This window comes from Acinonyx jubatus, chromosome D3 (assembly GCF_027475565.1).
Source record: "Acinonyx jubatus isolate Ajub_Pintada_27869175 chromosome D3, VMU_Ajub_asm_v1.0, whole genome shotgun sequence".
NCBI classification, from domain to species: Eukaryota; Metazoa; Chordata; class Mammalia; order Carnivora; family Felidae; genus Acinonyx; species Acinonyx jubatus.
The window spans coordinates 61,654,718-61,677,770 of NC_069392.1; the positions used below are offsets into that span (position 1 = coordinate 61,654,718).

General features: G+C 36.7%; 1 non-coding gene and 1 pseudogene across 1 annotated transcript; both read left to right on the top strand.

Annotated features, from left to right (window-relative positions):
• Positions 1-296: 296 nt before the first annotated feature.
• On the top strand, positions 297-396 carry LOC113602387 (uncharacterized; annotated as a pseudogene).
• A 13,192-nt stretch (positions 397-13,588) lies between these two features.
• Positions 13,589-13,695, top strand: LOC113602380 (U6 spliceosomal RNA). Its single transcript, XR_003423807.1, has one exon. It is a non-coding gene; the product is annotated as a U6 spliceosomal RNA (small nuclear RNA).
• The last annotated feature ends 9,358 nt before the right edge of the window (positions 13,696-23,053 follow it).

Below are 23,053 nucleotides of genomic sequence, written 5' to 3' on the forward strand. Positions count from 1 at the left end.
AAATTGGGACTACTGAAAGGATGAACACTGCAGTATGATTAAATTAGATTTTCTTGTTTATTTTGATTCTAAGGGCCTTTTGTTAATTTAAGTTCAATCTTTTGCCTTGATTGGAATTGTGTTTATATGGATATATCTGGTGAATGTGCTTCTAGATAGGCATGCAGGTCTTTTGAATTTCACCTATATTTGAAAAGTGCAGTACTTTCATTTATGCGTATTTGTGAGTGTCTGTAGCCATAGGCAAACTTTTTTAAATAATTAGCTTATGGAATAGAAATGTAAGAATATAGTTCTTGCTTCAGCAGCACATACACTAAAATTGAAATGATATAGAGATTAACACGGCCCCCACACAAGGATGACATACAAATTCATGAAGCATTCCATATTTAAAATAAAGAAATGTCAGAATATAAATAGTAATATCAAACTTCTAGCTTTTTTTTCTAGATATTTGGCCATTAGCCCTATATATATTCCATATACCAAAGAGGTGCAAAATTGTGAAAATGTTTTGCATTTAAAACAGCAGGTAAGACTTCTTATAAACTTTGGAGTTTTTAAAGACTCTAGTCTTAAAATACTGATATCTCTGCAAGTAACTGTTTATACAAAGAGAGGGTTAATTTTTCACTTATTCAATATGTATTGAGCAACTCTGAGCCCCAGTCCCTGACCATAAGGAATGTAGGGTTTAAGGAAAATGACAAAAAGACAGAGGTTACAGATGAGATCAGTGTTCACAGATGAGATCAGTGTTCTGTGACATTGTGACATGAGTCACATAATCCAGTTATTTTAGGGAGTCAAGAAGGACTTTCAAGAAGCAAAGTTTAAAATGGAAAACAAAGAGGAAGAGGACATGAAGTCATGGTAAGAGCTTTAGGTAAAAGTTAAAGATTGCAAAGGCTCAGAGGCATAACAGAGAATGGTGCCTTCAAGAAAGTGTGTAAAGTTGAAGGGGAAGTGGAAAATTGAGGCTGATGAGGAAAAGGGGTAGGTCATGAGAGGTCTTAATAACTGATCTAAGTAATTAGAACTGTATCCTGTGGCAATAGCAATTGCTTGGAAGATAATAAGCAGGGAAATGATATGACCAGGCTGGACCCTTAAAAGATCACTCAAGATGCCATGTGGAAAATGAATTATTGGGTCTAGAAGTTGAAATGAAGGATAAAGTGCTTTTTGCGGCTGTGAAATTTGGGAAAGAATATTGGTAACCAGAAATGAGATTGTGTACTGGTGGTACAAAGAAATACACACATATCAAAGATGCTACATATGGAGGTAGAATCAAAAAGTCTTTGTGAGAGTTAGAAGAAGGGAATAAAAAATAAGTAAAAACCAAACTCATGCCCAGGTTTCCTGTTTAAGCAACTGGGTTTATAATGGTAGTGTTCAATGAAATGGGTAGGATTTTAAGAGGAATAGTTTATTAGTCAGGTTAATTCTACTTGTTATAAGAATCCAAAAAGTTCAGTGACTAAACACTGAGAGTATTTTGTGTTGCTCATCACACAGCTTAATAATAATAATAATAATAATAATAATAATAATAATAAGACGACAGTTTCCCTAGTTGCAACTTAAGGATCTGGGTTCCTTCTATCATGTGGTTCTACTGTTTCAGAGTCCTTTGGTTCCATTTGTCCTGGTGGAAGAGAGAAAGAGATTTTATCATTATTATTTTAAGGCATTGGGTGTTTAAAATAGAATTTATCTTTATACTCACTAATATAGAAGTAGAGTGCTACCATAACAAACACCTGTAGCATGTGGCAAGGAATCATGGTCACGCAGCAAAGAGAGAGGAACCTGACAGCAGAGATGGAAAAGATGCCTAGCTATGTACTGTAGTGGCAGAAAGAAAAACTCTTTCCTGTAATAACTTGGGGTATGTGTAGACTACTTCCCAAGTGGAACTAGCATTTCTAGGTAGAATTTTTCAGATAAAACTTCAATTGTGTGTAACTGGTGTTAGTGATTGCCTTGAGTAAGTGGTGCAATGCAAGCAAGACCCCAGGAAACAACAGGCTTCCAAGAAGCTTGGCTAAAGATAAGGAGCAAGGTGATATTGTCACTAGATGTATGTATGGGGTTAAAGGAGATGTTAAAACATGATAGGATGAGAAGGAATGTATGAATGATCCACAGTGCCTCATTTCCATTGGGGATTATAGGGAATCCTGTCTTACACCATATTTTAGCTCTAAACTTCTAATCCTAAAAAAAAAATCTGTAACTTATTGTAAACTCCCATGAGGATACATTTTAAACTTCTTCCATGATAGGGTTGTATTCTACTTCTGTATGTTCCCCAGGGCTAAAAGCAGATTTGAACACAAGTGAATGCAGTACATGTTTTATTGATGTTTAACCACTATATACATTGAAATTGCTTAATTGGGAAATGAGATTCTAAAGAAAAGACATGGTATTAAATTTCAGAAATAGGAATCTAGGATATAAGTTAGAAAAGAAAACAATTCCTATTTCCCAGAATTCTGATGAACATTACCAGGGAATTTTTAGAACATTCTAGTACAATTATTTTTAATTTTAGTTTTTGGGCCACTAACAATCTCCTTAGTTATAAATATGTATTGTGCAAATTATAAAGCTGCATAGTTACATTATGTGATAAGATACTTAGATATTTCTATAACTGTATATTAACTTTTTATTAATAATATTTATACTAATATACTACTATGAGCACTTGCATTTATATTATTGTCTGACTTTCACATTAGTTACCTAATCCTGACACAGCCTAGGAAGATAGGCTAGGAAGATACATTTATTTTTACTTAGTGACAGATCTGGAATTACAATTCAGTTTCTCTGCTTCCCAGTCCAAGGATCTTGCCCTATATAAGCTCAATCAATGCATTTGTGACATTTGTGTCAAAAGTATTTAGTTCATACAGTCTTGCAAATTTTTGTGTCTGCCTTCCTTTTCCTGGTTTCTTTGAAATGTTTGAAAAGAATAATAATTAACCTCACCTAAATAGATTTAACACATCCATCCAATATTCATTTGGTAGATGGCTATAGATGGTGAGGATTTGAGGGCCACTTCTGTCTGAGAAATCCATTCAAGTAGCCTGAAACTTTTTTCACTCTGCAGGGCTGGCGTGTAAGGTCTTGATTCTGTGTCCCATGTCAGGGTTTTCTGGGAACTGCACTGCAGTGGCTGACTCTTACAAGCACCACTGCTCTTAGCAATACTTTCTGTCACTAGGTGGGGACTAGTAGGGTTAGTGTCTTCTCTGTGACCCTGAAATCACTCAATGTTATTTGTTGTATGCAACTGCCTACATGCAAAGTTGACTGGCCACAGAAGAATGAGTGCTGTAGGTAAAAGTACTGGATTGGTTATCAGGGAAACAATTCCAAACTACAGCAAATTTTAATTTCCAGAGATTATATCCAGAATTATATTTAGTTACATAAAAAAGTGCACGCTACTAGCCAAAGCTATAATATGGTAACTCTATTATTATTTTAGTTATGGCCAATCTACATTTCAGTCATCTCTTCTGTTGTCATACTGCAGATAATGACCTGTCCTTTCCATGAAGATAGAATAAAATATGCCTTTGGGAACAAAAAGAAAGGAACATGGTCTAATGAAGAATTCAGATGAATGGTACTGGGCTGTTGAGTTTGCATCCAGTTCTGTGTTCTAAATGTCATTCTTAGTGGTCATATATTTTCAAACATTATTTTTAAATGATGGAAAAAAAGATAATTGTCAGTTGGAGATTTTTCCAAGTTTTTCATACCAGTTTTGAACTAGGTCTTGCACCCAATTTTAAAATACTTTGAAGCAGTGCTTATATTGGAGTTAATCTTTCCCCAGAGAATATTAAGACTCCAGGAAAGGAATGTCCCTTACGAATACAGCACGTAGTTTCAATTAAAGAGATCTGGACTGAATAGAAGGTGTGCATTTTACAGTTAGATCTACCATCAGATAAGTATGTATTTTCTTGAGACAAATCATTTTAACTTCTCCATGTTCATTTTCTCACCTATAAAATGGGAAAACAATGCCTATACCTTCTGTAGGAATTCTAGGGTGTCATATATACATATTCAATAGAATACGTATTTGGAAAATATAATCTCATTTAACAAGCCCAAGATTTATGATTATGCCCTAATGCATAATCATAATTCACTAGCCATTGTGGACCTGGGGTACTTCGAAATGTGGTACACTTTTTCTTTTTCTTTTTTTTCTTAGTTTCTATTTTCAAAATTGGCTCACAGCTTGGATATATTTGAGTAAAGCAGCTTTTCCTTATGGCCCCAATCATATGGCTCTTGAGCATATAGGGAAGAGTGTGAAAGAAGAGGGTGGGAAAGCATAACATTAAATATTCAAACTCCCTAGAGTTTTCTTGGCTTGAAGTAAGTTGTCTCTAAAAAGAAAAAAAAATGGGGGGGGTAGTAAAGAAAGGAAAAAGACCTGAGTCTTTTTTTCCCTTGTCTATTAAAATATTTTCTGTGGTCAGATTTACCTCCCTCAGTTTCTTTTTTTCTTTCTTTCTTTTTTTTTTTAATTTTCAGTAAGTGCTTCTAAGAAATTAGATTAGATTAAACTTTATTAATCTCTCCTCAGCTCTAATTGAGTTTGTATATACAATCTCAAGCAGGTATCTGCCTTTAAAGAGAAGAACGCCTCCCTCCCAACCCCCAACACGCCTTCTTTTATTAAATGCCCTCTTTAAGATTCTGCTTTTCATTTATGTCACCTGTTAATGGGTATGGGCTCACAGAAAGGATTGTTGAAGGGAATGTACCCTGTTTGGGTTTAAGTTGCTCAAGGAAGCAAACCTAGCAAGTAGCATTCGGTTTCTTAGATAATGGTGCCATCTTCCTGGCACTTATAGAGACAATGAAATATTCATGAGTTTCTTAAAGGCTTTTGGAAAGAATGTGTGTTGGAATGGAACATTAATGAGCCAGTCTCTTTTGGTTTCATGCCAGGCAGGGGCTGTTAAATAATTAAGGTGTGACAAGCCAGAGTTTACACAGGAGGAGGTGGAAAGTAGTCCTTCAGCCTTGGAAATGTTCCCCTGCCATATTGAAATGAGGACCCATCTGGTCCAAGTTCTCTTATGTTCCTTGGAGTATTCTCTCTAAAAACATCATGGTACCCAGTGCATTGAAATGTTTTGCTAAAAACCTGCTGAAGGAACATTGAACTACTTCAAACATGTTTGGAAATCATTCAATTAGCCTTTATTGAGTGTGATCAGCACTGAGGCATTGGGGGAAAAAAAAACAGGATAATTGTACCTCCATTTTTCTACTTTCTAATAACCTCAGACTAATTGGAAAGCTATGGAAAAAAACTACTCTGTGATCAGTTGTTGAATTGTGTAGAGCTTTAAATGATAGAAGGAGAGATACATTGAGGACTATTGAGTCAAGAGGTTTTCATGGGTACTGGGTGACTTATCTTGGGACTTGGAGTAGATATTAGACTTGTATGACCAGAGGAGAAAATAAGGTTCATATTAAGAGGAATAAGAAAATGAACAAAAGTGTAGAGAAAGGAATGCACAACACTTGAAGAAAGTGAAAGTATGCTGTAATGCTATGTCATCAGTAGGCATGTGGAAAATAGCATTCCTATTTCTCACACACAAAAATATATCAATAAAATGAGCCTATGTCCTATTTGGGTGAATGTTGGCTCACCATGGCATCCAGCATCTGTGAAAGGTAAGGTGGCCTCCCAGGAGAGACTGACTCAGTCTTCCAGCAAAATAGACAAATGGAACTCTGAGGAGTTTTTATGTGTGCAGATCTTTCATATCAGATCATGAAAGCAGACATTTTCACAGCTTTACATTAAATATGCAAAATCTCATGGTTCTTTCATAAGAGAAAATATTCATGTTGCTTCCCTTGGTCACCCTTACATTATCCTCAGAGTTGTCATTTTGCGGCTTTCTCTGCAAGGCTGGGCTTCAGAGATATTAAATGGCTGCATTTGCCTGTTCATTTTTTTGCCTTCACTTAAACAACTAAGCACCCACTCTGCACAGAATACAAGGTTTCAAAAACCCATGTTTATCTCCATCTCTCTGGCTTACAAACTAGTTTAGAGAAATAGGCAAATAAGAAAATTTAATAAAAGTCACTCTTAGTCTTACAAAGAAATCACAGCTAATGTTTTGATTAATTGATGTTTAAAAAAATTTTTCCCTATATACCATGTGGAGATCATTTATTTATTTATGTGTGTATATCCATACATATATATGTGTTTAGAATAACAGTAATCCTACCAAATCTATAGTTTATATCTTAATTTTTCTTTTGTGTTATGTTAGAAAAGATTTCCTAAAAATTGTTAAAATAAAGTACGTCATTTCAAGCTATACTTAATCTCCACATAGCATACCATAATTTATTAAAATATTCTTTATTCTTGAGTATTTGCATCTTCATAATATTTCATTATTACAATTAACACTTTGATAACACCACTTGACATCAATGTATAATTCAACGCTTATTTTCTCAGAGTAAATTCCCAGATGTAAAATATCTGGATCAAAATGTATTAACATTTTTAGTGATTTTGGGTCATATTGCCAAACCTGTCCCCTAAAAATACCAATTTATCATCCATTCAATGGATAAGAAGGCCCATCTATTTCATAAAAGATTCATTGTCAACTTGAATATGATCTTTTAGAGAGATCTTATCAATTTGATAGGTGAAAATAATGGCATTGTTTTTATTGAGTTAGTTATGAAGTTGAACGGTTTTCTTTTCATGGATCTTTGTGTAGAGTTTGTATGTGTATGTATGTGAGTTGTTATAACCTTTGCTCACTTTTCTATTTTGTAAGTGGGCTTCTGTAACTATTAACAGCAATTATTATTTTTATGGTCCTCATAAAACTTATAATAATGATAAATCTGTTTTGGAAATTAATGAAGAATTATATTCAGGACTTCTGTACTCCAAAACCATATATCATAGGAATAAAATTGGAATCTTAAGGCTTTTTAAAAACACATTTTAAAATAGATTCAAGTCACTAGACATGAGCTTTAGAGGCTGATCACTTTCTTCTGAAAACTGATTTGATTTTCAAGTCCCAAGTCTGTTTGTTTCTCTTCATCACTTTCTAACACAGAACCTTCCACCTGCTAGGAGCTACTGAAATTCAGACACAAACTTCTGGAAGAAAATGCTTTTTTTGTTTGTTTGTTTGTTTGTTTTATGTTGTTTTTTTTTTGTTTTTTTGTTTTGTTTTTTTAGGTGACAGCAGATGATACATTTCATTATATTAGGGAGAAAGAATTATTCTTTAAGTGCATGGAAATATTTACAAACATAATTTTATCTTGGGAGTCTTTAGCTTACTCATTCATTTTCTTTCCTCCCACAGGCCAGGGGATAAGAGCATCATTGTCCAGAGGTATAATCTCACTCTTAGATTCTTCCTTTTCCCCCATAGTCCTTCATGAAATTAGTTCTTTTCTCTCTCTCTCTCTCTCTTTTTGCTAATCTTTCAGTTTAACAGTTTTACTTCCATTAGTTTTTCCCATATCATTCACAGCTTAAAAAAAAAAAAAAACTTTTCTTTCTTCAAGCAAGAGAAAGGAGGGTTCTGCTCTTTAAATACCATGCATATTTATGGGGCACCTGGGTGGCTCAGTCAGTTAAACGGCCCACTTCGGCTCAGGTCATGGTCTTGCGGTCTGTAAGTTTGAGCCCGGTGTCCGGCTCTGTGCTGACAGCTCTGAGCCTGTTTCAGATTCTGTGTCTCTCTCTCTCTGACCCTCCCCCTGTTCATGCTCTGTCTCTCTCTGTCTCAAAAATAAATAAAGGTTAAAAAAGAATTTAAAATGCCATGCATATTTTTATTTTAATAACACCTAATTTGTAGAGTTGGGAAATAGGAATCTTATCCTAGAGCGAGCTGAATCATTCATTATAATGCAGCAAAAGTACATATATAAAATAAATAATATATAATATATATAAAAATACATAAAATGTTACATTTAGAATATATTTTATCAATATATTTAATACGTATATTAAGTGTTTTAACATTAAAAGAGCTTATGCTTAGCCTCATGAATACAATCCCCGATGGATACAACCTAATAGCATTGTTGTGATCTAAATATCTCATTATAAGAGTTAAAAATGTTATCAGTTGTCAGTGAAATAAAGGCTCTGGCCCTGGGGAGCGAGACTGGTTGGTATACAAATCTAAGGGGCTCCCTCTGTCTTGGGGTAGCACAAATCAGCCTTGGTTTTGGCCAGTATGGAGGGAGTGACAGTTTGGGAGGTATGAATAGAAAGAGTCCCACACATATCACCTCTTAAAACTGTCTCCTGTCATCGGGAATGTCAGAGCAAACACACAGATGAAAATGTAATCATATTCATGAAGAAACACTTAAGTACACATGAAAAGAAAAGGCACATGACATCATGACCAATTTGTTCTCAAGGAGAACTCACCTACAGGTGGATTAATGCAGAAATTCACGTAAAGAATGTATTAGTGATAGTTACTCAAGTAACTCCTTGTACGTCACTTTTCTCCATAAGACAGGTCCAAGGCCAGAATTCTGTGGGCAGACTTGATGAGGTGCCTGCAACTGATGGAAGGCAGTAGGAGAGCTGGCCCTGTGGTTGCTGTCAGTGGTTCCTGGTTATTGGCAATCAGCACAGCTTTTGGGTTTCCCTGAGCTTAAAATGAGGTTGCTCTCAGTCCTGAGATTGCTTTTCTCCATCTCCTTGCTGCTACTCCATTCTTTGTTGCCCCTTTTTCATTTCTGGCTTTTACCCAAATCCTCATTTCTGTGCTCAGGGTCCCCCTTGCTTGAGTGTATGTGCCCACCTGAATTTTGCTCAATCTTCTCAACTTGACCAGTGCTCTGCCTATTTCCTATTCCTGGAAATCTGGCTGATCACGTCCAGCCTCACATTTTTTGGCCAAACTTCTCAGCTTTCCCCTTGGAATGTCTCTGGAGTCTGATTATTTCACAACATCTCTACAAACACCACTCTCATCTAAGCCATGGTCTTTGCTCTCCTGGTTTGTTTCAGAATCTCTGAAATGGCCACTGTTTCCTTCCTGCTCTTGTGACAGTCTGAAAGAGCCCTACCTTTCTGACCTTACTGCCTCTCACCTGCATCATTCTGTCCAGTCACAGTGGCCTCCTCAGTATTCCTCAAACTTGCCAACAAACTCCTGTATTTGGGTCTTTGCAGTCTTTGTTTTCTCTGCTTATAAGGTTTTCCCTAGAAATCCTCCTGACCAGGGATACCTTCATGGCTCAGACAAACCTCATGACCATTTTTACATATTCCTTAGACATACTAACAGGGATTCCATCTCTCTCCTTCTTGTATGAAACGATAACCTATCCGTATTCCCCTTCCTTGCTCATCTTTTATCATAATGTCTCATCTTTGAACACAGCATATTTTGTTGTTTATCTCTTCTTGTAGAATGCAGTCTCCATGAGGGCAAAGACTTTGACCTTTTTAAAATTTGTACTACTTAATCTCCCAGTGCTTAAAAAAGTCCCTAGTGCAAAATGGCCCTGTAATAACTAAGTGGTGAATGAAGGAAGGTATGAATGAATAAATGAATGTACAGTGTTTATACCCCTGTCTTACTTCATTGTATTGGAAGTAATACCTCAGGCCCCTCAAACATTTAAATATTAGGGAAATTTCTATCTTACTCTCAGTGTAGTTTTCCAGGAAGAAAAATAAATACACGGAACAATTTGCTATGTACAAAGTCACCATACACCTAATAGATAAGAGGAGTATTTCTGGGATGGTGTATATATTTATCATACCCCATCTCATCCTGCTCATTGAGCAACTTGGAAAGGATGTTAATGAAGTTAGTAGTGAAGGAAATGAGACAATTGGAAACCAAGATCAGGAAAGGATGAAGTTAGTTCCTATCACTGCAGGCACATACTGCACATCCAGCTTGAACTGTCCCAGTTTAAAAGCAAAGAAGGAATATAGATCAGCTCAAGATTTGCAGTGTCTGTGAAGACAAAACAATACCAGGCATGTAATTTGCTAGCATTCTGTACTTGTCCTTATGAAAGCCTTTTACATTGTAAATTCTTGCATTGTTTCCTGTTTTCCCCAACAAGCGGTGTGCTCCAGGATGGCCAACTAAGCTAGCTATGTTTTCCCCATTGCCTAGTTTGGTTTATTTATTTATTTTTTTTAATTTTTTTAAAGTTTATTTATTTTTGAGAGAGAGAGACACAGGATGTGAGCGGGGGAGGGGCAGAGAGAGAGAGATGGAGATACAGAATCTGAAGCAGGCTCCAGGCTCTGAGCTGTCAGCACAGAGCCTGATGTGGGACTCGAACTCACGAACCGCGAGATCATGACCTGAGCCGAAGTCAGCCATTTAACCGACTGAGCCACCCAGGTGCCCCAGCCTAGTTTGGTTTTAATATTTGAGAAAAACAAAAACCAAACCAAAAATAGTTTGGTTTTAATATTTGAGAACAAAGGAGTTACTGAGTGAATGAACAAAGGTTAAATTAGGAGCATCAAGACATTTTAGGGCCTGTGCTGAGACAAGACTGGAGTGAATGACCCAGGATAGGTCAGTTCCAGGTTTAGGTTAATTGTGGGTATATCGGCAAATTTCAAAAAAGTAGAAATATATTGAATAAACCTCAAATAATTGAAAGGCTTTCTGCTCTGTAATGCAAGTCTAGACAGTTCAAAGGAAGCTCTGATTTTAAAAGTCAATATATTGACGTGGCAGATCTTAATGAAGGAGTTAGTTAATAAGTATTGCTCCTATTTTGGAATTCTTGGGCACACTAACATGTTTCAGTTGCTGAGTGCTACCTATCCCCAGAAACCATGGCCTTGGGTTTAGGATGGGTATCTGAACCCTAACCCTGACTTTTTTCCTCTGCCTAGCTTGAATTTTGATCACCTTCATTTATTACTAATTTATTGAGAACTTAACCTTTTAGCAAGCATTTTCTAGATATTTGAGATAAAGTGAAAGATCCATACCCTGCCCTCACATAGCTCAAATTCATAGAGTAATGCACAAATGAAGTTGAAAATTTGTAACTTTCCTGTAGTTTATGGGATAATTGCTTAGAAAACTCAGTAGCCTTCTAGGCAGTTGCCAGTGGACAAAGCTGACTATTGAGTTTCACCTTCAGGCTGATAACTTAAATCAGACCCTTTCTTGCCTTAGGCTTGGCCTGTCACAGTCAGACTCCCCAGGGTTAACCCTGAGAACCAGCCTTTTAGTCAGGTGTCTTATCATTTGTAGGATCCTTTTGGGTATTCCAAGCACTGTCCTATTCTAGATCATTCCCCTGCCCTCCTGGTTTGTGCTCTCTATTGCTGCAGTAGATAGTATGGTTTTCTACACTTGAAAAACTGGATGATTTCAGCAGAATTTAGCCCTGATACTCCTCAGGAACATGACCTTGCAAAATTATTTCATCTCTCCAATCCCCAGTCTATAAATAGGAATAATACGCCTTGTTCTAAAAGTTTCTACAACAGTCAAAGAAGATGAGATATAATTTATCACAATGCCTGTCATTGGGGCTTCTGTTTTTTGTTACTCAGTTCCTGTGAACAGAAGTATAGCCAGTAAACTATGCCTGAAGGAAAGAAGTAGAAGCCTAGGAAAACTGAAAGAGTCCATTGAATTTTTAAATTGAAACGATTCCTCTGGAGAGTATCCTTAGGTAAGTTATTGAAAGCAGTAATTTGTTAGTAATATTTGGGACAGAGTGACCTTGGGAAATGTAGCTGGTGGAGTAGTTTTCATAATCACCCTTGGTTATTGTATTCATTTCACACTTCAAGATTCAGTGACCTACATGATATATACAAATACATTTACAATAACTAAGAATCACCATGATTATTGTTTTTAATTCAAATCAATCAAACTGCTATAGCACCCAATGTAAAATATTTAGCAATTAAACATAACACTACAGACAAAAGCTTTTCTGGAAAAAAAGAAAAAGATAATTTCTCTCGTTTTTCTTTGAATGCCACTTTCTCTGTGTGTGTGTGTTTTTTTGAATAGCACTGAAGTTTGGGGTGCCATTGTACTCTTTAACTGTTGATTTGCATTTGAAAACCTCCAAAGAGTGTAGTCTAAAGTGCCAATTTAGTTATATTTTTATTCAGTCAATCCCCCACACTTGCTCACACTTGCTATTCCTGAGGCTATGAGTCTTTATTAAGGTTATAAAATGCTTCGACCTTCATAAAAGGCACAGTGACTTCCCTTGAGGTCCAAAGCATTAATGATGAGGTGAAATGCAAAATCATTATCTGAGGGCAGCATCTCTCCTACCACAGAAGCTATTCAAATCATCCGATTGAAAGGCAAACCTATCCAAAAGCTAATAAAGAATTCTCCCTGGCAGTTGAAATATTGGACAAATTGCTTTTCAACCTATGATGGAATGTTAACTGGGTGACAGCCAAATGATGCTGCTGGTTCACTATATTCTACCTCTGTAAGCTGGGTAATTGATAGTCTTTGGGTCTAGAGGTCAAAAGTTGTTGGTGAGTTTGCAATGAGTAACTTCACTGTGGAAAAGGGCCAGTGGTGAGTGTTTATTACTTCCCATTGTTTCAGCACCAAAGGCTCTGCAAGGAAAGCCATGCTTCATTCAGGGTTGGTGTCACATTTGCATTCAGGTGTTGGTGAAAACTTGTAAGTGCATCGGTGGAAAATTGAAGGCTGACAACATGAAAAAATGTCACTTATATAAAAAGCATATTTTAAAGGTAGGGTCTTACCTTCTTCCCTTCTCAGAGAGCTGTGTGCACCTACCTATGAAATACCCATAGGTGATGCTGGTGACAAATATGTGTCTACAACAAAACCAGTCTGTTTATTTTATCCTAGATCTGAAGGTTATATTTTAAAAAAGCCTTGAGTATTTGAGACTGGAAAGTCCACCTTGACCAGTATTTACCATAAAAATTCATTTTTTGCATGATGAAAAAAAGTTCTCAATGAATACATCAAAATCCAAATTCATATAGTCCTTACATTTATTATGAAGTGGGTGTTCTTGGGCTCCTGTTACGTAAGATGATGGTTTGATATAGGATATTAGAGACAACGAATGTCCTTGTTAAAAGGGATGTGAAAAATCATGGGTTCATGGGTTCCCATCTAGTTCCTGAGTCCAAAGAGGATCACCAGTCTATAAAAGTAGAATGTAGGTTGAAAATCATTTTCAGTATTTCATAAAAGTTGCTGGAAATCATACATTTACAGGTTGATGTAAGGATCAACTTTATTTGCTTTTGACTGGCTTGATACCAACTCAGGGCATAAGTAATGCTATTATCTGTGTTCTCACTGCTATTCAGAAACTCTGGTTAGCAGTAGAGTAATTTATGATAAGTACATAAAATCTGAATCTTCTATTCAGCTGGTCAACTAAACTTAACCCTTGATGACTATGTAGCTCTTGATACCGTTGAAGCATTTTCTTATCTAAACCAGGCATTAAAGCATAAGAAACAGTACTGGTGTTTGCTTTGGCAACCCATATACTAAAATTGGAATGATACAAAGAAGATTAGCATGACCCCTGAGCCAGGATGACATGCGAATTTGTGAAGATTCCACAGTTTTAAAAGGAAAGGCTATTATGGGGCGCCGGGGTAGTTCAGCCAGTTGAGTGCGCGACTTTGGCTCAGGTTGTGATCTCGCACGGTTTGTGAGTTCCAGCCCCGCATCAGTCTCTATGGTGGTGGTGTGGAAACTGTTTGAGATTCTCTCCCTCTGCCCCTTCCCCACTTGTGCATGCTCTCTCTCTCTGAAAAATAAAAAAATACACTTTAATTTTTTTTCTAAAAAGGAAAGGGTATTCTAACACACAAACTATTTTTGTACTAGAATTTGCTAACTTGTAATATGGAATTTTCCTTTTATCAGTATTACTCTATAAGTCGCTTGGACATTGGCCACTTGTAAAAATTTAAACCCTAACAATTATGAAAACCACATTGAAGAAAAATAATAATTAACTTCATTTGGTTTTAATTTTTAATATTTGCAGAAGAAGGCTGGGGAGGGAATAAAGAAGAAGAGTGGGTGATTTCTTTCCTAAGTATAAAATAAAGGAATGTGCATTCGATATCAAAACAAAAACAAACACTAGCCCTGGACTGAGAATCATGAAACCTGGTTTCTGACAATAACGGTCAATATCCATGACAGTTTTAAAAAGTTGTTTTACTTACCTAAGTTTTTTTTTTTAATTGTACTTTTTAAAAAAATTACATCCAAATTAGCATATAGTGCAACAATGATTTCAGGAGTAGATTCCTTAATGCCCCTTACCCATTTAGCCCATCCCCCCTCCCACAACCCCTCCAGTGACCCTCTTTTGTTCTCCATATGTAAGAATATCTTATGTTTTGTCCCCCTCCCTGTTTGTATATTATTTTTATTTCCCTTCCCTTATGTTCATGTGTTTTATCTCTTAAAGTCCTCATATGAGTGAAGTCATGATATTTGCCTGTCTCTGACTCATTTTGCTTAGCATAATACCCTCCAGTTCCATCCAAGTAGTTGCAAATGACAAGATTTCATTGTTTTTGATTGCCAAGTGATACTCCATTGTGTGTGTGTATGTGTGTGTGTGTGTGTATGTGTGTGTATACACATATATATACCACCTCTTCTTTATCCATTCATCCATCAATGGACATTTGGGCTCTTCCCATACTTTGGCTATTGTTGATAGTGCTGCTATAAACATTGGGGTACATATGTCCCTTTGAAACAGTACACCTGTATCCCTTGGATAAATACCTAGTAGTGCAATTGCTGGGTTGTAGGGGAGTTCTATTTTTAATTTTTTGAGGACCATCCATACTGTTTCCCAGAGCGGCTGTACCAGCTTGCATTCCCACTAATAATGCAAAAGAGATCCTCTTTCTCAGCATCCTTGCCAACATCTATTATTGCCTGAGCTGTTAATGTTAGCCATTCTGACTGGTGTAAGGTGGTATCTCATTGTGGTTTTGATTTGTATTTCCCTGATGATGAGTGATGTTGAGCATTTTTTCATGTGTCAGTTGGCCATCTGGATGTCTTCTTTGGAGAAGTGTCTGTTCATGTCTTTTGCTCATTTCTTCACTGGATTATTTGTTTTTTGGGTGTTGAGTTTGATAAGTTCTTTATAGATTTTGGATACCAACCATTCATCTGATATGGCATTTGCAAATATCTTCTCCCATTCTGTCGATTGTCTTTTAGGTTTCTGATTGTTTCCTTCACTGTGCAGAAGCTTTTGATTTTGATGAGGTCCCAGTAGTTCATTTTTGCTTCTGTTTCCCTTGTCTCCAGAGGCGTGTTGAGTAAGATGTTGCTACAGATCAAAGAGGTTTTTGCCTGCTTTCTCCTTGAGGATTTTGATGGCTTCCTGTCTTACTTTGAGGTCTTTCATCCGTTTTGAGTTTATTTTTGTGTATGGTGTAAGAAAGTGGTCCAGGTTCATTCTTCTGCATGTTGCTGTCCAGTTTTTCCAGCACCACTTGCTGAAGAGAAAGTCTTTATTCCATTGGATATTCTTTCCTGCTTTGTCAAAGATTAGTTGGCCATGTGTTTGTGGGTCCATTTCTGGGTTCTCTATTCTGTTCCATTGATCTGAGTGTCTGTTCTTGTTCCAGTAATGTACTGTTTTGATGATTACAAGCTTTTTTTGGTATAGGTTGAAGTCCGGGATTGTAATGCTTCCTGCTTTGGTTTTCTTTTTCAAGATTGCTTTGACTATTTGGGGTCTTTTCTGGTTCCATACAAATTTTAGAATTATTTGTTCTAGCTCTGTGAAGAATGATGGTGTTAGTTTGATAGGGATTGCATTGAATAGATTGCTTTGGGTAGTATTGGCATTTTAACAATATTTGTTCTTCCTATCCAGGAGCATGGAATCTTTTTCCATTTTTTTGTGTCTTCTTCAATTTCTTTCATAAGCTTACTATCGTTTTCAGTGTATATATTTCTTACCTCTTTGGTTAGATTTATTCCTAGGTATTTTATGGGTTTTGATGCAGCTGTAAATGGGATCAATTCCTTGATTTCTCTACTGTTGCTTCATTGTCGGTGAATAGGATTGCAACCGATTTCTGTACAATTGATTTTATATCTTGTCACTTTGCTGAATTTATGAATCAGTTCTAGCATTTTTTTGGTGGAATTTTTGGTTTTTCCATATAGAGTATCATGTCATCTGCGAAGAGTGAAAGTTTGACCTCCTTCTGGCCGATTTAGATGCCTTTTATTTCTTTGTGTTTTCTGATTTGCAGAGGCTAAGACTTCCAATACTATGTTGGATAACAGTGGTGAGAGAACATCTCTGTCTTGTTCCTGACCTTAGGAGGAAAGCTCTCAGTTTTTCCCCATTGAAGATGATATTAGCGTTGGGTCGTTTATATATGACTTTTATGATCTTGAGGTATGATCCTTCTATTCCTACCTTCTTGAGGGTTTTTATCAAGAAAGGATGCTTGATACTTTTATCAAGAAAGTATTTTGTCATGCTTTCTCTGCATCTCTTGAGACGTTCATATGGTTCTCATCCTTTCTTTTATTGATGTGATGAATCACATTAATTGTTTTGCAGATATTGAACCAGCCTTGCATCCCAGGTATAATTCTCACTTGGTCATGGTGAATAATTTTTTTAATGTATTGTTGGAGTCAGTTGGCTAATATCTTGTTGAGGATTTTTGATCAATGTTCATCAGGGAAATTGGTTTATAGTTCTCCTTTTTAGTGGGTCTCTGTCTGGTTTTGGAATCAAGGTAAAGCTGGCCTCATAGAAAGAGTTTGGAAGTTTTCCTTCCATTTCTATTTTTTGGAACAGCTTCAAGAGAATAGGTGTTAACTCTTCCTTAAATGTTTGGTAGAATGCCCCTGGAAAGCCATCTGGCCCTGGATTCTTGTTTTTTGGCAGATTTTTGATTACTAATTCAATTTCTGTACTGGTTATGGGTCTGTTCAATTTTTCTATTTCTTCCTGTTTCAGTTTTGGTAATGTATATGTTTCTAGGAATTTGTCCATTTCTTCCAGATTGCCTATTTTATTGGCATGTAATTGCTCATAATATTCTCTTATTATTGTTTTTATTTCTACCATGTTGGTTGTGATGTCTCCTCTTTCATTCTTGATTTTATTTATTTGGGTGCTTTCCTTTTTGTTTTTGATCAAACTGGCTAGTGGTTTATCAATTTTGTTAATTCTTCCAAAGAACCAGCTTCTGTTTTCATTGATCTGTTCTACTGTTTTTTTGGTTTCAATAGCATTAATTTCTGCTCTAATCTTTATTATTTCCTGTATTCGGCTGGTTTGGGGTTTTATTTGCTGTTGTTTTTCAGGCTTTTTATGGTTTAAGGTCAGGTTGTGTATCTGAGATCTTTCTTCCTTCTTTGAAGGCCTGGATTGCTATATACTTTCCTCTTATGATCTCTTTTGCTGCATCCCAGAGGTTTTGGGTTGTGGTGTTATCATTTTCATTGGCTTCCATTCCTTTTACACTTCTTGGTTGGCCCATTCATTCTTTAATAGGATGTTCTTTAGTCTCCAAGTATTTGTTAACTTTCCAATTTTTTCTTGTGGTTGATTTCGAGTTTCATAGCATTGTGGTCTGAAAATATGCACGGTATTATTTCGATCTTTTAATACTTGCTGAGGGCTGATTTGTGTCCCAGTATGTGGTCTATTCTGGAGAATGTTCCATGTGCACTGGAGAATAATTTATATTCCACTGCTTTAGGATGAAATGTTCTGAATATATCTGTTAAGTCCATCTGGTCCAGTGTGTCATTCAAAGCTATTGTTTCCTTGTTGATTTTTTGATTAGGTGATATGTCCATTGCTGTGAGTAGGGTGTTGAAGTCTCCTACCATTATGATATTACTATCAATGAGTTTCTTTATGTTTGTGATTAATTTATATATTTGGGTGCAGCCACATTTGGCACATAAATGTTTACAATTGTTAGGTCTTCTTGGTGGTTAGACCCCTTAATTATGATATAATGCCCTTCTTCATCTCTTGATACAGTCTTTATTTTAAAGTGTAGATTGTCTGATATAAGTATGGCTACTCTGGCTTTCTTTTGTTGACCATTAGTATGATAGTTGGTTCTCCATCTCCTTACTTTGAATCTGAAGGTGTTTTTAGGTCTAAAGTGGGTCTCTCATAAACAGCATATAGATGGATCTTGTTTTCTTATCCATTCTGTTGCCCTATGTCTTTTGATTGGAGCACTGAGTCCATTGACATTTAGAGTGAGTACTGAGAGATATGAATTTATTGCCATTACATTGCTTATAGAGTTGTAGTTTCTAGTGGTGTTCTCTGGTCCTTCCTAATCTTTTTTGCTTTTGGTGTTTGTTTCTTTGTTTGTTTTTTCATCTTTTCTCCCCTCAGAGAGTCCCCCTTAATATTTCTTGCAGTGCTGGTTTAGTGATCACAAACTTCTTTAATTTTTGTTAGTCTGGGGAACTTTTGATCGCTCCTTCTATTTTGAATTACAGCCTTGCTGGATAAAGAATTCTTGGTTGCATATTTTTCTGATTCAGCACATTGAATATATCCTTCCACTTCTTTCTGGCCTGCCAAGTTTCTGTGGATAGGTCTGCTGCAAACCTCATCTATCTTCCCTTGTAGGTTAAGGAGTTTTTTTTCCCTTGCTGCTTTCATGATTCTCTTCTTGCCTGAATATTTTGTGAATTTGACTATGATATACCTTGTTGATGATCGGGCTTTGTTAAATCTAAAGAGAGTCCTCTGTTCTTCCTGGATTTTGATGTCTGTGTCTTTCCCCAGGTTAGGAAAGTTTTCTGCTATGATTTGCTCACATAACCCTTCTACCCCTATTTCTCTCTTTTCCTCTTTTGGGACCCCTATGAGTCTGATTTTGTTCCTTTTAATGAGTCACTGATTTCCCTAATTCTTACATCATGCTCTTTTGCCTTAATCTCCCTCTTTTTTCCTGTTCATTATTCTCCATAAGTTTGTCCTCTATATCGCTGATTCTATGTTCTGCCTCATCCATCCTTGCTGCTGTGGCATCCATTCAAGATTGGAGCTCAGTTATAGCATTTTTTAATTCATCCTGACTAGTTTTTACTTCTTTTATCTCTGCAGAAAGGGATTCTAATCTATTTTTGACTCCAGATAATATTCTTATTATCATGATTCTAAATTCTGGTTCAGACATCTTGCTTGTATCTGTGTTGGTTAAGTCCCTGGCTGTCATTTCTTCCTTCTCTTTCATTTGGGGTAAATTCCTTCGTTTCATCATTTTGAAGGGAGAAAGGAATTAATGAGATAGAAAAATTTAAATTAAAAAAATATTAAATTAAAAAATATTAAAATTAAAAAATTAAAAAGGGACTCACAAAAAAAATCAAATAAATGATGCTAGATCCTAGGTGTGTTTTGGTCTGGGTGTTGAAAGTGGCTTGATAGAGAAAAAAGGGGGAAAAAAGAAAAAAAAGGAAATTGTTTGAAAATTTGAAAAAATTGATACACTGGAGTAGACTAAAATTAAATGATGGAAGTAAACTAGAATTTGAAAAAATTTACATAAAAGTATAAAATATTCTAGAAAAATATTAAAGAAAAATATTTTTATTAAAAATTTAAAATGTAAATGAATTTTTTCCTCTTTGTGTATTCAAGAAAAATGAAAAACAGGAAAAAAAAGAAAGAAAAGAAAGAAAATTGAATAGTTGGACTTGCTAACACACTGAAATATGACTGGAATTACTTCGTTGTCCCCTGGAAGTCAAACTATGAAGTGCTTTATAGTCCTTAAACTAAACAGGCAGTGAGACTTGTGTTCTTGAAGAGTGAGGTTGGGCCAATTGGGCGGGGCTTAGTGTAACACCTCCATTCTCCACTAGATGGTGCTGTGAATCTACTGGGGTGGATTGTTGAGGCACTTATAGGTGCGTATGCACATGTGCGGGAGTTGTGAAAATGGTGTCACCCAGCTATCTGGTCTCTAGTATTGGAACTCTTTCCTCCCCAATCAGCAGTCGTATGTCCATCTTTTGTCATCAGCTTTCATCCACTCCCCACTTTTACATTGTCCGTGACCAAGTCCCAGGTAGTACCTCTCTCCCGAGTTTTGTCTCAGATGTGACTGTTTTCCCCAGCCCCTTACTTCTGAGGTACTGCAGCTTTGACCCGTTCTGCCCCTCTGTGGAGGGTCTTAACAAGCAATGGCCAAATGCTGGCCACACCCAAGAATGTTTGTGGGACTGTGCTGCTGCTGATGCCCAAAGACTGTGGCCAGGTGCCAGGGTGCCCCAGAAAAATTTCATGAGACAGTGTGGCACCAGCATTTCAGGGATTATGGAAAAGCACAACACACATCTGGCACCAGGCTTCACCCTCAATGACCTTGTTCCATCACCAGCAAATGTGGCTATTCTCTGGGGTCTGCTGGGCTCAGGTGGCCTCATAGCCTCTACCAAATGTCCTTCCAGCAGTGGAACCGCTTCTCCCCTTGTGCCCCAAGAACCTCCCAGACCCCACTCTGCTCCTAGGGATTCATTCGCCCTTCCCACCAGAGCACCACCAGGTATAGAGCTGTGGAGTTGCAGACTCTGCACTCCCCCATTTATAGTCTTAATGGAATTTAAACCCTCTCCTTTCTCCTTTCCCCCTTTTTAGTTCAGTCCCTGCAGCTGTTTCCAATTTTTCACTTTCTCTCCAGCCACTTTTGGGGTGGGGTGCTTTCTCGTATTCTCCCCCGTCTCTGTCCTCTCTCCACATGCAAAAGCGGCTCCATGCCCCCCATGGCTTCTGTCTCCCCAGGTTCACCTCTCCAGGCCATGTACCTGCTGAATTCTGTGGTTCAGGTTGTGCAGATTGTTGTGTTAATCCTCAGATCAGTTTTCTTGGTGTGCAGGATGGTTTAGTGTTGGTCTGGCTGTATTTCATGGACGCAAGACAGACAAAAAACGTCCATGCTGTTCTGCCATTTTGGCTTCTCCTATTTATCTGAGTTTTTAATTTCTAGTCATACCACATAATCTCTAAACCTCTTCTAGTGATGAACTTGAGTGATGAAGCTACATTTTTTGTTGCTTAATGTGCTTATTTTTCTCAAGAAAGATATTTAAGAGATCATGACCCTGGAGTTATTTATACTGGGACTTTAGGCATATTCAGTATTGCAGGTCTGCTTCCAAAGACTAAGCAATTTGTTTCCTCACTTTGGGGAAAGTATTTTTAAGGGCATGAGTAAGAGACTACTAGTAAGGAGGATTTTAAAGTAAATTTACCTTGAACCTTAGATTCTCATACCCTCTAAATACTCAAGAATTAAGTGAAGGCTGAGAAACAGTTGGGTAGTGCCTTCTAGTTACTCCCAGCAGGGAGGGTTTGACTCTGGCTTCTTGGAGGAAAGACAAGCAATGAGAATAACTCAAGAACTAGTGGTACTTAAGTCCATCTCCCTCAATATTCCCTACAGCTTAATAGAGAAAAACAAAGATAAAAGATCTGCATGTGAACAACACACTCAATGGTCTTGAATGTAGAATAGGGCTTAACTGAAAAATAACTGTACCCAAACTTAAGATTAAGAAAAGAGAGAGAGAAACAAAATAAACAAACAAACAGAAACCCCACAATTCCCAGCAAATGATTTCCTATGTTCCTACAATGCCACAAGATTCTGAGGTCAAGCAAGAAGTACTGTGTATTTCAAAGTTGCTGAGAGAATAAATCTTGCATGCTCTCATCACAAGGAAAAACATTCTCTTTACAGTGATGGATTTTAACAGGACTTATAGTGGTGATTATTTCATAATGTACACAAATATTGACTTATTATATTGTATACTTGAAACTAATATATGTCAGTCGTACTTCAATAATAATAATAAAAATACAAGGAGAGGCAAAAAGAGAGTCACTTTAGAAATAGAAAATGAATGAATGTATGAATAGATTTTTATAGCCAGCTAAGGCGTTTGTCAAACATCAAGACTTAAAAAAAACCCACAAAACAGTTTTAAGCTCATACAACTTAGAACATTCTCTGTGTATGGGCCTTCCATGAAGGATCCATGAGGTTAGTTTTTTTTTCAATTAATAGATGAGTGGAAAAACTTCACCAAACACTGATGCTAGGCTTTTTAATGCATATAAATGTAGACCTAAGACAAAAACAAAGGCATAAATGAGGGTGGAAGATAACACAGAAATGCTATATGTTGTAACAAACCAGAAATAAAGCAACTAAATATGAGTGAAGACAGAGGTGTGGTAGAAAGTAGAATAAGCTCATTGGCTGATGTATTGGCTATAGGTAGGATTTAAAGGGTATTGTTAAAAACTAACAAACCAGAAAGTAAAACTATAATAGCAGACTCCAAACTAAATTTTTACTCAAAACTATTTCCCAGAGGAAATATAGAAAGGACATTATAGAAGATATAAATGCAAAGGTAACCATTAGAAGGAAAATATAATTCTTTCTAATTATCATTTTAATTAAAGAACAAATGCATATTTTGTAAAGAAATAGAGCAAGTATAACCTAATATACATAACTATAAAATTATTGTGACTGTGTGCCTCGATGGCTCAGTAGGTTAGTGTCCAACTTCAGCTCAGGTCATGATCTCACGGTTCATGGGTTTGAGTCCCGTGTCAGGCTCTGTGCTGACAGCTCAGAGCCTGGAACCTGCTTCACATTCTGTCTCCCTCTCTCACTGTCCCTCCCCTGCTTGCACCTTGTCTCTCTCTCTCTCTCAAAAATAAATAAACATAAAAAGATTTTCTTAAAAAATTGTGATAAAATTGAGACCAATAGAATTGAGACATACAAGTTATAGGACACATATCAGTCATATCAATTAATGTGAATAATTTGAATGCCAAGGTGGCTCAGTCAGTGAAGTGTCATGACTCTTAATTTCAGCTCAGGTCATAACCGTATGGTTCATGAGTTTGA